Source organism: Etheostoma spectabile, chromosome 8 (genome assembly GCF_008692095.1).
Source record: "Etheostoma spectabile isolate EspeVRDwgs_2016 chromosome 8, UIUC_Espe_1.0, whole genome shotgun sequence".
Lineage (NCBI taxonomy): Eukaryota > Metazoa > Chordata > Actinopteri > Perciformes > Percidae > Etheostoma > Etheostoma spectabile.
In genome coordinates, this window is record NC_045740.1 from 14,671,966 (window position 1) to 14,687,990 (window position 16,025).

Consider the following 16,025-nt stretch of genomic DNA (forward strand, 5'->3'; position numbering starts at 1 on the left):
CCTCCCCCCCATCCAAACGCTCGGATGTGCAAAACCCGTGTGATCATTGGGAGCTGTGCATCGATGCGTTTTGTTGTCAGTGTGTTCTCTCTCTCTCTGTATTATATTCCCTGGACCGTGGTGTGTCTCCGTGTAGTGAAGCGCGTGCTCTCTGCTGCCGCTACAGAGCTCTGGGTGAGGAGAGAGCAAGGCTGTAAACTGCTGGCAATAAATAGAGAGCAGGGAGATATCTTATTGGAGAAACCCAACCTCGTCATCAACCAATCGGTGTCTTGCTCATATAGGGACCCCCCTTTTTGAAAGAAATAGACAGGGCTAACCAAATTGTGATCTATACCAGAGAAAGTGTATACTTATATGCACTGATGTAGGAATGTGAGCATTTGATGCGGCTATTTGTTAATATGCATGTTTCTTTTGTCACGTTTGCAGGGCGCCCGCGAGGCTGCGAAACTGACCGTCGATCTATATGGGTTAAATCGGGATAAATACCACTGAACTATAATGACAGTAATAATAAATTAGATATGTGACTGCAAGGATGAGCCATTTTCACCTGATCGCAAATAACGCCCACCTTTCCTTTTCTTATAAGTCCGACACAAGCAACATCAAATGATGGGGGAATGCACAAATAACGAGCCAAATATTATATTGGAAATAACAGTTGCATGTCGACCAAGTGTGGGAAGCTTCACTCAGCTCTCCACCTCGCATCACAACATCAGCAAGAAGCATCTGGGGCGACTCATGGTCATCTATAGAGTTCAATGGAGGGTACCACTGCAAAAGCGACACGGGGGTTTCCGAACTGCAAATTCAGTCCGGAGCCGCGATGGTTCAGTTATTTAGAGTTATTTAAGGTCGAAACCAAACATAATCTCAATCATATCACCACTACGGTATACTGCAACCGTTTATACAGCAACGGTGTACAACTTAACACAACAACACATTGCTGGCCATCACATCAAGAGTTAAAGAGTTCATCACGACCGTAAAGCATTCTCACACATAATCTTTAATATGTTTTTTGGGATCAAATTTGGCAAAGTAGACTAATAATCAAATATAATAATATAAAATAACTTACCTGTTTGTTTTTTGTTTGTTGCAAAAACTGCAAAGATTCCATTGCAATGCCATTGTAATACACCCGCACCCCCCTTGAAAAAACTCTCAACTTTCCCTTCATGCAAGTTACTGTATCGAGGAGGAGGCCGGGTCACGATCTGGATCCGGAGCCCCCCCTTCTACCAGGTTTGATCCCGAACCAAACATAGACCCCCCCCCCCTCCCTCCCTCCCTCCCTCCCTCCCTTCTCCTCTTCCTCTCTCTCCATCCACACCGCCCCACTATCACTGATGTAACTCGTCTGCATTCGAGTTGGCTGCCAGCAAGCAGCAAGGCTCACACTAAAAACAAGCTTTGGAGAGAAAAGAAATATTTGGGATTAAAGGAGAAAGGGGGGGAGTGGGGAAAATGGTTAGTGCATCTCCCCCCTCCCTACTGGTGTGGGTATCTTTTATTGGGTGGTCTTTTCATTTGCAACCCAGTCAGTCACGATTCTCCCCCACCGTCTGCACTGCACAGTAACTGCCTCTCCTGACGCAGCCAACGCGCACATTACTCACTTTAGCGGTCACGACTCGGGAATCCGTGTCGTTTCCACCAAAATTACACGCTCGGTATTAAATTATTGAGCAAGCTCTGGCCCCTCAAGTCGGTATTTGCGCGACGAAGAACTACAGAATTGTTGTTTTTTTTGTGTTTGGAGAGATGGATGAATGTATCGCCGGTGAAGTACAATCGGGATTTTGCATGACAAAGACAGGTGATCGATGTGGGGCTTTTTTCCGTCTGTGGCTCGGTAGTCTTGTTGTGTGCATTCAAAATACTGGGGAAATTGGCTAAAGTCCTGCGCAGACTGTGATTGGGGATGAACGTGGTTCTTGTGACCCAGTCGGGCTGCAGTACTGTGCAGACGCCTGTAGCCTGCCAGTCCGGGTCGCTAATTCAATACTGATACCTTAACTGAAAGGGTGATTCCTTCAAACTCTTTCTTGGAGTAAAGACGAGATAACAGCGACACTCCCTTTGCCTCTTGCGCGCCCATCGTCGTTAGGACGCAAAGTTATTAAACCAAAACCGCATAACTATTTCCTACTTTCTGAAACTGAACATGCACTGCGAACTTGACACTGGCTACACATCTTCTGTTCATTTTAACGCGATGGCAAAGTTGTTTCACTTAACAAAGGCTGGATTGGTAAAGAAACCTGACTGATGAGTTGGTCAGGCACGGGAGGAAATGACGGGACTGACGTGAGCAGAAGAATAACTGATCCAGGTCTGTCTGTGTGCCTGCCTATGGCCTCCGATAAGTCCGTTCAAACTCTGCAGGCGGGAAAAAGCTCTGTTTTAAGGCAAATGTCTCAGTTAGCGCAAGCACGTTAAAGGAGGCGGGGGTGCTTCAGGATTTCTCCTCCAACGTCGTTTCAGGAAAGAGGATTCACACCGAATGTACGCTGTTGGTTTCCAAACAGGAGTAAATAAAGCTTTGGGCTGCCAGGAACAACACAAGCCACCCCCTACACGCACACATGCATACAAACACATAGGCAACACCACCAGCAACAGCCCACTACCGCCACTTGGTGTGGTTTCAGCACCATTGCTGCTGGACAGCTCCCGGGTTTCCCCATGCGGTGCGCCTGGTCTCTGCTGCAGCAACAGCTCCTTCACTTCACTTCACTCCCTCCTCTCCTCCTTTTCTTCCTCCACCGCCGCTTCTCTGTCAGTACGACTCCTCTTAAAAACATGAATACGGAGGGAAAGGCGTCCTTAAGAGCTCATCAGAGAAGGGTTCCCCTCGCTTTCGCGGTTAAGCAGGGAAATGGGAAGGAAACAAATAAATATGTGATAGAGACTCAACAGCGCCAACAGACAAAGGGAGTTTTTGCACTTGCTTATTTACCAAAAGAGGTGATTCCAACTCTGCGGGAAGGGTTGCTCTATGCTTCGGCTCTACAGTCAAACATGGGTCGTAAAGCATGCCAATAAGAGTCATACCTTCGACCGGGAGTCAGGTGTTTTTGCGTGCATGAGACAGAGGCAGAATTGTGAGAGGGGGAAACAGCAGGCAATCGGCAGCATGCACTATCAAATACACAAAAGTACACGGAATTAGTGTGTGCATGTGTTTTACTCACCGTGGTGCAGGCACGTCCTTGTTCTAAACAGGAGAACGAGAGACAGAAATATTAAGATTTTAGTGAAAAGCCGCAACAAAAGTCTGGAAGAAATGCAACAGATTAAGTCCTCCATTTGTTATTATGTAGGCTTACAGTGGCACGTCCAAGTTTGCTCAGGATCGCCTCCCTTTTTATACAAGTGATACCCGTCTGTCTATTTCTGGCGCACGATCAAAACTATGATGCTATTTTTAGGTCACAGTATGAGGAAGGGAAAAACACTCACAAAAGGCATCGCGTAGGAACGTTACGTGAAGTGCATGTAATGTAAATTAATTTTGCCTCTACAACTCTGCACAAGAGCCCCGATTCCCCTCCGTTGCATCATTGCAGTGTTTTTTTTTAGCAACCCAATGTGCCTTCAACAGCACCTCCACCCCGTTCTCGGCCTTAAAACACACTACTTTCACCCTCTACAACTAAAATCTGGAACTCGTCGTCGCTGCCAATATTATCGAGAACATTTTATGTCTTGTCGCCCTCTTCAGAAGCTTCTCGTCCCAGTGTCACTTCAGCATGAAACTCATGAACGCAGGTCCAAATACTGATGAACGCGGATTACCTGCGCTCCCTGGGATTTTCTTTTTTCTTTCAGTCGACGGAGTACTATAACATTTAGAAATTAAGCTTTGCTGACGAGACGAAGAAAAAATAATAAATAAAATGGCTTTTTTGTTTTTTTTGTTTAAGGGCTGCGTCAGTTACTAGGCATTGACGTCACGTTTAGATTCTCTCACTTAACAGCCCGTAGAGCCGGATTAAAGACACTGCCGCGCTGTGATCAGATCTTCGCAAATGTGCCATGGAAAAAAAACGAGTGACAAAATAGCAAAATATTATAATATGGCGTGGAAACTGCAGTTTGGAGAAGGTTATTTCCTGGGAAAAAAAAGAGAAAAAAAAACCTCCTCTAGTACTAGAACATCTGGGTTTCCATCCAATCCCCCCCCCCCCCCCCCCTTCCCTTCTCTTGTCTCTATGTATCCCCCACCAAGCGTTGGTGCTGCTTTGGTCTTGGAGAATTTTTTTTATCACAGCATCCAGTGCATTTGGCGGGCAAAACACTGTGTCTCAGCAGAGGGAGAGGAAAACACAGGGAGCTGAGCTGCTGCATCCTTCATCTCCTATATTTATTGGCCGTGCCCACGCACCAGACCCAGATCACCCACGGAATAGACCCACGGGGAGCGCACACTTGTTCATGCAAAAGCACACAAACAAACCTCCCTCCACAGTATGCTCTGTCTCTCACCCACTTCCCCTTCAAGACTACTACACCTTTACTGTAAGACCCTCTCCACACACCCCACGCCGTCCATCTGCACTCCTGCCGCGTGAAGATTCATGATACTTAACGGGATGGGATGGGGTGGGGTGGGCGGAGGTGGATGGTGTTGGGGGTTTAAAGATGGAGGTAGTGGGTATCCACTGAGCAGCTACCTAGAAAAGTCGGCTCTGAGAAGGGAAAAGGGCTGCGCCTGTCGCATCGGTTTGTGCTATTTTTATCCCTGCCTGTAGGCCAACTGTATGTCCGTGACTGCTGGCGAGTGCATGCACTTTATAGGGACAGACGCACAGAGCGGATTTGGCCCTGTTCTCTACAATAAGAAAACCAGCATAAGGAATCACAGAATCACAGAATCACAAATAAAACCAAGACGGCCAGTTGTTATGCTCTTGATACGTTGGCGTCTGTTACTGTCTGGCTCTCTTTTTTATCTCAAAATCAAGCCGAAGTACGAAAAGATGAGTCCCATCTACCCCACACAATTACCACCACCACCACCACCACCACCACTACCTCGAGCCACCCTACACACAGAGACACACATGTACACACACGCGCAGTTCCCTGTAGTCCATACTCATTCAATCAAAGAGGGAGCCGTATCAATGGGAGTTGCAGCCGAGGTTCCTCAGTGCAGTGCGCCCAGATCACCGCGTGGTTTCGACAAACTCAGCCAGAGATCCTCCTTTTTCTACACCACCCCCGACCCCCACCATACCCCTTTTAAAAAGTATGCACTCCTGACGCCTGCAAGTTGCAAGCCGCAGCAGACTTTTTTTCTTTTGTGAAGCTTTTGTCCGACTTCATCTCCCAATGATAAGGGACGGAACACGATGCAGCTCTCATTGTCACAACAACCAACTAATACGTTAAAGCCAGAAATGTATCTCTACAACCAGCAACAATAAAACTGCCGCCTTTAGGCTGATATACAGTACATTTTCAAGACATACAGCTGTCTTGCCACTTTTTAAATGTAAATTTGATTTAGGTGATTCCTAACGTTATTCACCACCAAATCATTTCTGTAAATGAACTTTACCTCCGGTGGTGATTGTGGACTCTGCAGTGAGGAGCTAGGTGCTGTCCATGGTGCTGAACAGCTCAGTCTGCTTGTCTTGACTAACCTCTCTCCTGCTGCAGTAGGCAGCCGGTTTTTGGAGATTGATACGGGATCGTGTTGCTTCAGCGAATGCAAAGTAAGAGAATGTAGGGTTTTTCAAATGCAGTTACATCGCTGCCATGAAAAATAAGACAACATGTGTAGCCTAAGTCTGAGGTGGCTGGCAACACGTGTGGACTGACGCAAGTCCGCTGCGAAAAGTTGCTTACAAGTGTATTATTAACGGCGCCTCAACTCTAAGCTTTAACAAAGATACGCGAATAAAAACACAGTTACTCTCTCTTCTTCTCTTTCTCCCTCTCTCTACACTCACATTTGCTTCTTAAGCACAACTTGGAAGAAATCAATGTCGCCACATGGTCAAATATTCCACAGATCTTACAAACGTAAGAAACAGGGTATGGAAAATAATGTTTTTTTTCTTAAAATATCCCTTTCTCTGTCTATATCTCTCAAAGTTGTTACTAGGCATCTCAGCAGAGCAGGCAGCCTAAAGCAGAGGATCCCCAACACGTGAATACTCCGCATACGCACTACTACTACGCATTACCGCAGCCCGCTCTCTTTGAGTGTCTGCAAAATCACCTTCCTGATCATTATGCATACACACAAAACCAAAAACTTCCATAATACAGTTCCATAGCTCTGTTCATATCCTAGTCTGATATTCCGGAAGATAGCAACGCTTGCCAACACAGGCATGCCCTGCGATGAACCTAAATAAGAGTCGCTTTGATTGTCTCATGCGCAGCAACTATAGAAGATGGTTAATTAGGAGCTTCCGTTAAATTTCTCTATGAGGCAAGAATCCACAGTTATAAGCAAATTGCCAACATCTTCACAAAAAGATGTCTTTAGACTAGAAACCTGACTTTGAATGGTGTTCCCCGCCACAACATTTCTGCTCGTGAGAGTGCTTTTTAAAATAACTCTACGTCCCAAAATATCTACACATGGTCTCCCTCACTAGTACAGTACATTCTGGGATCGGGAATTTGCACCCTCTACAAAAGAAAGGACTTACCTTTTTGATATAGGTTTTTTTTTTTCTTTTTCTAAACTCTCTTTTTTTAAGAAGGGGTTTGTGCCGGTTGAGACAGAAAGAGGAGACATAGAGAGGGTAAAAGCTTGGCAGCTTACAGTTTCTTCTCCTGCATCGGGATGGAGAAAGCAGGTCAGCCCGAAGTGCGTCGTCTCCCTGTTGCGGAGACTAAACTATTTGGTGTTGCTTTTTAAGATTCAGGGAGCCATCTTCAAAGGGTTGGTTGTGTGGTGGTGGTGGGAGGGGTGAAGAGTTTAGCTGTGGAAAGGTGGCGGTAGTGGATGGAGAAGAAGGGGATAGTACAAAGAGTTACAAATGTGAGCCAGCTGATAGAAAGTGCCCGCCAAATCACGAAGACTTTACGCAGTTGGGAAGATTTACCTCACTGCATAGTCTCTCTCTCTCTCTCTCTCTCTCTCTCTCTCTCTCTCTCTCTCTCTCTTTCTCACTGTCTGTGCGCGTGTGTGCACATGTGCTTGTCTGTCTGAATGTGTGTGTGAATTACTTCCAGACAGAGATGGAAAGCATGAATGGGGCAGGAGAAGCGCGACTAAGAGTCAGGGCATTTATCGGCGCAAACCCCACGGGGAGAAATATATCGGGCGTAATAAAAAAATAAAAAATAAAAAAAAAGGCACAAAGACCAAGGCAAAAGAAGCTGGCGGGAAGGTGTTGGGAAATAAAAAATAATAAGGAGAGAATCATTCATGTAACAACACAGGGAAAGGCTTAGTAAAAATGTCGACGAGACGTGCAAGCACCTTTGTCTCTCTGTCACTCTCTCTCTCTCTCTCTCTCCCTCTCTCTCTGGTCCTCTTCTCCAGCAGTGTGCTATTGACCTGCATTGACGTCATTGCGTCATTAGGTTTCCCTTAGAAACACTGACTTTCAAAAATAGTATCAAATTAATTCAGCTGGCAAAGAGAGAGGGGTGGGGCTTATGAGTGTTTGGGGTTGGGGTGTTTGAGGTGAAGAGGGTGTGTGGGTAAGTATAGGTGTGGAGGAGTGGGGGGGGGGACATCGTGTTTTATTTTAGATTTTTATCCCTCAACAACCCTGCACATCTTTCCAGCACCTCCACCATTTCCAAACCGACTGGGGTGGAGACCCAGAGTCCAATGAGGAGTCCCAATGGGACAAAATAACTCAAATTAAATATCTCATCTGTTTATGAGTCATAGTTACAAAAGCAAGTATATAAACACATATGAAAAACGAGGGCATAACTAATCAAACATTGATTAAGATCAGGATAAATAAATAAAAAATAGCTTTGGTAAAAAGGTCAAATGGGTTTATCTCTTTCTGTCTCTCTCTCTGGCTCTTCCAGTCTAAAAATATCCTCTAGCTGACCATGTTGAAAACCTTTTCCCCATTTAACCAGCAGCTCTTAGAGCCAAGGGAGCCTGAACACCACACAGACAGACAGTAAGGGAAGCAGGCAGACAGACAGGAGGAAGAGAGACAGGGAGTTTAATTGTGCGGGTTGTTGGGATGCTGCTTTCTTCAAGGATTTTCAGTTAGGACAGCAGACCTGGAATGACCCCACCAAAATACCTTAGATCCCTACAAATAAAAAACAAACAAATCAATATACTCAATTCAGCATTGTTTTTTATTTAAAGATATATTATCACTGCTACTTTGGGGCTCGTTTCACAATTTAAATGGTAAGCCCCAGAGGACTAGACTACGGCAACTATGGGAAGTATTATTCTGATTATTCTGTTCAGGTGTCACTCTGTAGATGTTGAATGTACAGGGAAGGGTTAGGTCTGGAAATTTGGATTTGGATTTTGTGGCAGAGCACACTGTTGTGTATATGGGGGATTGTCCATGGTCCTAAATGTCACTACAATCTGAAAACCCCTTTAAGAGGTCACTGTTAAACTCTAAAGTCATTTTCCACATTTTTACTAATTTATTCAGTGTTGTTGTTAAGCTCCTTTTTGAAAACTCCTCACCGCTATATATATTTTGACAGGCCTCTGACTCATCTGCAACTCAGGAAAAAAATGTCAATAATTGATGATGGGCTGATGGGAAACAAGCAATACACTCACTAGAATCACTACAGAACTGCTATTTACATGTTGTATTCACATACCATTGGAGATAATATAGAAATTATACACAATGAGAACCATGTATCTCTAAATTATTAATTTTTGAATGTGGGAAAAAACTAAAGGAACTCCATAAAGGATCTTCCTTATTCCCCATTCTTCTTAAGCCAAACAAACAGTTTGAAAACTCATTGGGTAATCAGAAAATCTCATTGTTACGAATGTCAATTTACTAGTCATGATCTTTGGGGTAAACAGAACACAATTATGCATGAAAAAATTCAATCCAATCTAACATCTACTTAAAAAAATACTTTATTGGTTTAGGTGTTGAAAGACTTACTGCCCACGGTATAGTTTACTCAGATACATCAGCACTCACCCATTTTATCAACGTGTTTTCTCTGAGGAATCTGGAGCTCTAGGGAATGCTGTCCTGTGGTCCTGACCTTTGACCCGCCTGTAGAGTTCAGAAAGCAAAAAACAAAATATCCAAGGAAGTATCAGCACTACACTTGGTGTTCTCCTGTCTGTAGCCAGTTATTTTAACTGTGTTTTTACTTATGTTACGTGACGAGAGGAAGAAGAAAAGAGTGAAGAAGAAGAGAGAAGATGATACATACAGAGAGGGAGCGAGAGAGAGAGAGGCAAGCCGAGAGACTGTGAGAAAAATACTTCACCATTAGGACGGAATTAGGCTTTATGATTCATCCTGTACAATGTTCCATCTCACGTCTGGTAGCACTACACCTTTCAGTTCTTTCGCTGTGAGAATTGTGCACCAAACACACTAAAAAAAAGGGGTGTGAGTGCTGTTTGGGAGGAGAAAGTGGAGTGTGTGATCAACAACAAAGAGGAAAGATGCACCATGTACGCCCAAGTGTAACCAGTGGACTTCTGCCTTGTGTATCTTTAGACAAGGCATCAAACAAATATGACCCTGTTACATAAATACATGAATGTACCATTGACCTGTGAAGAAAAGGTGGTAGGTCAGGCCGGTGGGTGTCTGTCCTGGGTTCAAACCATTTCTGGCTTGCTGTAGCGTCCTTGAGAAAGTCCCGGTGCTTCAAGGAGGCTCTGTAGCTGCTCCTGACCTCCGACCTGAGTTTTCTCACAGGAATCAATAAAGAAAATCACAATAAATGAGAAAACAATAACGAGGTATCACACATCTTAGAGATGCGTGATAGCATTAGTAGGCGGGGCGGGAGGGGTGGGGTGGGGGGGGACCCACATGGGGAGAAATGTATCATAGAAGACGTCATCAGCACCAATGCAAGTCACGCAGCATTCAGGGGTCAGTGCCAAGGCTGACGACAGAGTTAGAAAGACAGAGAGAGATCCTGGGTGTGACTAAGAACCTCTGAACATGGAAAAACTGTTCTGTCCTTTTTTTCCTCTTCCATAATAACATAAACACACGAGTCCGTCAGCCTGTTTGAGCGGAATTGTTAGTCTTGATAACGAAATGAAAATGTCGCTCCCTCTATCCGGCCTATTGAGCTTAAACCCTCCGCCTTGTTTTGTTTTTTTAAGCATGTCAATACAATAATAATACCTTCCAAAACATTTACATTGGGTGTATTGAGGCCAACCTGTCTTTTCCACTTGGATCTCTGCCTGTGTGTCTGTTGTATACACACACACACACACACACAGGTCCTTTTAATTTGTTTGATGTCCCCTCCCATCTGCCTTGTGGCTTTCCATTCCGACTCGTAGGCTGTGTCTTTCTAGGAAGCAGTGGGTGTTTTGGTCTGGTGTTTACTATTGGGCCCCGGTCGAGGAGGTCAAGCATACGCACCGAAAAGAAGAGATTCAAGGGATCCTATATCAGGGTAACTGGCTTCATACAACTGGCAACTCCCAACCCTCTGCTGTTTCTTTGGTTCAAATGTAAAAGTTCTTTTTACACACAGTGACAAAAATATTCATTAAAATCTGAATATGAATTAAAATATCTTTTAAAAGTTAAATTAGAAAAGAGAAAAGCTTTGAAGCCTTTAAAGGTGGTTAATTAGTAGCATTTCGTGCATTATTAAGGTCTGTGTGGGATGCATTGAGACTTATTTTTTGTCCAATTTGTTTTGTGGTTTAGATGGAGTGTAATTCACAAAATAACTTAAACAAATTAAAGAGAAATTTAAAAAATATAGTTTTTTTTGTCTAGAAAACCTTATTGCCAGGTTTACTATGTGGGACCGTTTTTGTGGAGTGTGTACACTACAGAGGGATGGCTGGCCAGGTTTTGTTTGAATTTCAAGCCCAGATTAAGGAACCCTGCGCCCGCTCCTCCCTCCCCTCCCCCTATTTATTTTTCCATCTCTCCTGCCTAAATGATGTCAATGGAAGCAGAGCTACAGAGCTATTTATAGAACACCCCCCCCCCCCCTCCCTTCTACACACACGCAAGCACAGCATCCTCAGCATCACATGCTTGGTGGGAGCTCTGCTGCACACAATAAACCACCTCAAGAGAAGAAACCGCATGAATCAGCCGCTGAATATTTTGAACGACTTTGTCACATGTGCGCGCGCGCGCCTCTTTAGTGTGTGTGTGTGTGTGTGTGTGTGTGTGTGTGTGTGTGTGTGTGTGTGTGTGTGTGTGTGTGTGTGTGTGTGTGTGCTCTCCATGCCTGGTTATTGCCCGTACAGCCGTACTTCCCTCTGCAGAAAAAAATAAATAAATAAAAAGAAAAAACTATTGAGAGGGATGGCGCCCCCTGCTTATTCTCTTCTGCCGCCGCTGTTGCTCTTCATTCACTCATTTCGTACAGTCATTCATTTAGTCATTCATCCATCCTTTCATTTCCCACTCAGTCATTCACACAATTCCTCCAGCATAGTCTGTGAATGGGCGCACAACCGGGATGTATGAGGGAAGCCACCTGTTCTCCTGGTGCCCTGTTTGCCAATGTTATTCTAGCTTGTCGTGCGGGGGGGGGGGGGGGGGGGGGGGGGGGGTTCAATACAGTTGGAATTACCGACTTGTGCACACGTGCGTACTCGTGAAGGAGGGATTGGGGTGAAATCTAACATACAAAGTCTCAGGGGACACCAGAGTACACTGTGTTCCCTGGGTATGAGTTTTGGGAGATCAAATACCCCCCCTCCCCCTCCCCCACCTCCTCCTCTCTCTCTCTGTCTCTCTCCCCACGACTCGTTCTGTCTCTTGACATTCACATGCTAGATTACGTAACATAGTTGGTGGGGTTGGAGTTGAAAGCTGGAGGAGCGGCGTGGTGGTCAGGGAGGGTGAGGGGTGCAAGTCTCCTTCCATTACAAAAAAAATGCACGGTTTCCTGCCCAAGCGTCTTCGATTAAGAAGAACTCATGATGTTTTTTTGTTTGTTTTTCAGACTGCCTTCTATTTCTGAAAGGCGGTCGTGATAAAAATAAACTAGCCTCCTCCCCTCCCAAAATCCACCATCCATCCCCATCCACCCTTAGATTCAGAAAAGATGAATTTCAAACTCGTCCAATCAACGGAATGATGGGAATATCTATCAGGTGATCGGCAGATGATGAGGTTTTATCGGCAGTACAGTGGGTTAATGAGGATTTCGGGGGGTGTAACGGGCAAAACACGCCCTGAAATCAGTTTGATCGCTGTTTCTGACTTTCAGGATATCTTACTTTGAATCTGATCATTTATGAGGTCATTTTGCTCTAATTTCTGTCTTTTGAAAGACGGAGAGTATACATCGTTGCTATTACTATTTTACATTTTTCTTGATGAAAGTGCTTATTATTGGTCTCGTTTCCTTGTATGTTTGGCCATTTGGGTTTTGTCGTGCCAAAGGATGAATGCTAAAGGTTGTTGTTGTTGTTGTTTTTAAAGTAGCCTACACGGTTTGCATACAGCAGCAGAGAGAAGGGCTGGTTTGGTATTTATAGCGGTACTGTGTACATTCACAGCCGCTTTCCTGCACTGCTGAAGTTGACACGTTAACACTCACTGGCTGCTATATTTAGCCCAGCCTCACAGTGCTGTTACTATTCCCAGCATTGTACATGAGGGGGCGAACGGTGCGTTTTTGTTTGTTTTTTTATAAAAAGGGAAGAAAAAGTTCCCTTTTCACAAGTGATTTATTTTTCTGCGTACATCCCGGCTTGTTCTCTGTCACTGATACCTGTAGTTAAAGGCCATCACGACTCGAAAAATATAAGGTGATGGCTTTTGGTTGGTAATAAATGAATTTCTGAACAGAAACAGCTGATAATGCTGCTGGGTGCAGATATTAGGCCTTAAGCAAAACACGTATAGTGTGTAGCTGACTTCTGACATCTGTGTGGAGCAAAAGGCCAGAACACAACAGGCTTCCTAAAATCAGGAATCTTATTCAACTCAATATACATAGTTTTAAGATGTCTGGACATACTGGTTACATAATACGATTAAGCTCACAATCATTTAATGGGTTCATCTATGCTTCCCTCTAATGCTGCTGTCACTGTTCTTGTTAAGCTTTGATGTACTTTGGGCAAACCCTGCATTGGTTAAACTGCCAGATTCAAGGCTGTTGTGATTTCAGCACCACGGACAATTCCCACCAGGACAAATCCACGCACACCCATAGGTTCAGAGTCACAGACAGCTCGGGAACATTGTGCACTCTGCATTTCTATGGTCCAGGAACTTGTTGTCTAGCCCACCGTGGTAGGTTGTCCTTTCCTAACACCATGAGGTCGAGCACGGATGCAAAGCAGATTTCACAAGAAGCTGGGAAAAGATAACTGGGGTGTTAAGAAAACATGCAGGTGTCCTTTCACCGGACAAAACTAGTGTAGTGCCAGTTGTGATCAATGCAAAAAAAGTGCACCGTCTAATAAAAACCAATGAACAGAGAGACAATAGCACCTCCTCTCTTTTGAACATAATGATTGTAGACTTAAGAAGACAGGAATGCAAACACAACCCCACATTGGTATCTTGTTGTAGCGTATGGGGAATTTGAGTACTTTCGGGTATTCTATCACGGTTTGGAACCTTAATAATCAAAAAAACTTTTCAAAAAACCCTTTTCCGAGTCCTTTTTCATTAGCAGTGGACTTCATAGCTTGTTATTCTGATAACTATTTGGTCGTGAGTAAAGAGAGCTTCTGTTAGTGGCCTTCAGGAGGTCAATTCTTCCTTTCTGTCTGTACATAAAGACAAGGCTATTAACTGAAAATGACTGATGCTAGGGTTCCAATTATATTGATATATTACATGCAGCTTAAGACAATTTCCCGTCCAACCATTACAAAAGCAAGTACTCAAGACTCATACTGTATCAGGTGCTGTCTGCTGGATCTGAAAACTACATTTCCCTAAAAAATTGTTTGCGAACACCACAAAGTTGGAGAAATTCTTGCAATCTGCTCGAAAAGCTGTCGTGTAAAATCGCCAACTGTATCAGAAATAAGAACTCTAAGTTGAATTTGTAATTACAGCAATGAATACACTGTATAGTTTTGCAGGTTACAGTTCAAACAGTATGGAAACAGTAAGGCAGAAGTTTGGCATACAACTAGAATACATGTTTTGTTGTGTTTTTAATATTAAAGTGTAATTATAAGAGTACCAACGCAATTTCGTTGTGATACTGTCAGACAGTAGTGCAAAGACAATAAAGCCCCTTTATGTCTTATATTTGTCTGAACAGTAACTATTAAATTTGCATGTTAGCCAAAGTTAAATCAGCCCATCAATGTTTTTTCCAACAAAACAGCGTCACTGAACGTAACACACAACAGTTAGAGTAGGCTAACACGGAAAGCACAATACAGCAGTGTGGCTTAAACTTAGACAACATTAAGATCATTTCTGATATCTAAATCACTACAATACTGGTATTAAGAGCATGGAAATCAGAAATTTGGACCTTTAACCTTTGTAGATGTACACTGAGGGCAGATTTCTGTCTCATGCTATAGGTATGTATGAAGTAGTATGAAGGCCTGGTTTTATCACCACCAGCACCCTCCTCCCAAAGTTTGGTAATAAAGTGAGGAAACCCACTAAGTTCCACCAAGTGCTTCAGGACTATTGATTTACCTTCACTTCTACTCTCACATGAACTCGTGCAGTCACTCCTTGCTTCTTTCTCTTTCTGAGGGTCGTCTTCCCTTCCTTTCCCGCTGCTGCGGCCCACTCCTCCACCACTTGATTATTTTCAGCTCCGCCGTGTGTATGTGCCAGGCTTTGGCTGGCTGGCTGGCTGGCTGGCTGGCTGGCTGGTTTGGGAAATACCTGGTCACGATCAATGAGGGGAGGGTTTATCTTGGTTGCATACCGCCCCCTATTGTCCTGAAAAGAGAACTTAAACATATAGACCTTAAACGCACCGTGATGCCTGTACCAAAATATGTACAGTATCTCTGCTGCAGCAACAACAACAACAACACCACCATCAGCCTGCAACTCAGTAAGGATGAAAAATCAAATTAGCAAACGAATACAAATGGCATCATAAAGAATTTCAAATTTCAAATAATGCATCAAAAGCAATAATGGGAAATGTTGTAATGATTCCTCGCCGTTGCAGCCTTATTTCATTTTAGCACTGATTGGGCACAGTACTTGACTTTAATTGACAAATACAGCAGGCTTTTAATCACTAAAAATTCTCATCTTGGGTCAAGAAAAGGAGGGGATGTGATCTCTTTCTTTCGGTTGTCTCCATCACTCGCCAGAAAAATGTGTTCCTCCATGCGCCTTCACACGAGCAGAAATACAAGCAGACAAAAAGACATCATGAAAGCTTTAAGTGACTCGTTCGGTTGAGGATAAAAATAGATCTGGTTGCTCTGCGAGGAAAACCCTGGTCTGGATCGCTCTCTAGAGGGGAGACTCTGCCAAGACAAGAGACCTTTTTTTTTTCTTCTTTTTTTTAAAACAAGAGATCATTTATGGACGGATGGATGGATTCTTTTATATTGTCTGCAGTAAAACGTTGCTGTATTGTTCAACAGTGTTGTAAAGCAGCAATCACTTCACCTCTATTTCTATTGTATTTATTTAATGAACCAATTTTGGTTTTTTTTGCAAATACATTTTTATATAGAGACAAGCTTATCCCACTTATATTGTAATTTCTTTCTACACTGTCCTGAGAACAATGCCCGTCCAACAAACACTGGTAATCTTTCTTCCGCATGTAAAAAAAGGACACAAATGATTTGATGTGATGTACTATATCCTAAATAGAATACAGTGTAGCTTATTCAGCAGCTTTTTTGGTTTGTATCACACTAAAGCTGATGC

The 16,025-nt window shown here is 43.7% G+C and overlaps 1 long non-coding RNA gene across 3 annotated transcripts in view; it reads right to left on the bottom strand.

Annotated features, from left to right (window-relative positions):
- Positions 1-7,101, bottom strand: part of LOC116693587 (uncharacterized) — a 49,394-nt gene extending 42,293 nt beyond the window's left edge. The window contains exons 1-3 of one of the 3 annotated variants that reach the window (XR_004332958.1): positions 3,348-4,186; positions 3,213-3,235; positions 2,978-3,072 (exon numbers count right to left, since the gene is read on the bottom strand). This is a non-coding gene — a long non-coding RNA (uncharacterized LOC116693587). Of the gene's footprint in view, positions 1-2,977; positions 3,073-3,212; positions 3,236-3,347; positions 4,187-6,689 lie in introns of those variants that run through there. The other 2 variants (XR_004332957.1, XR_004332956.1) reach the window with 2 other exon arrangements.
- Between the last annotated feature and the right edge of the window lie 8,924 nt (positions 7,102-16,025).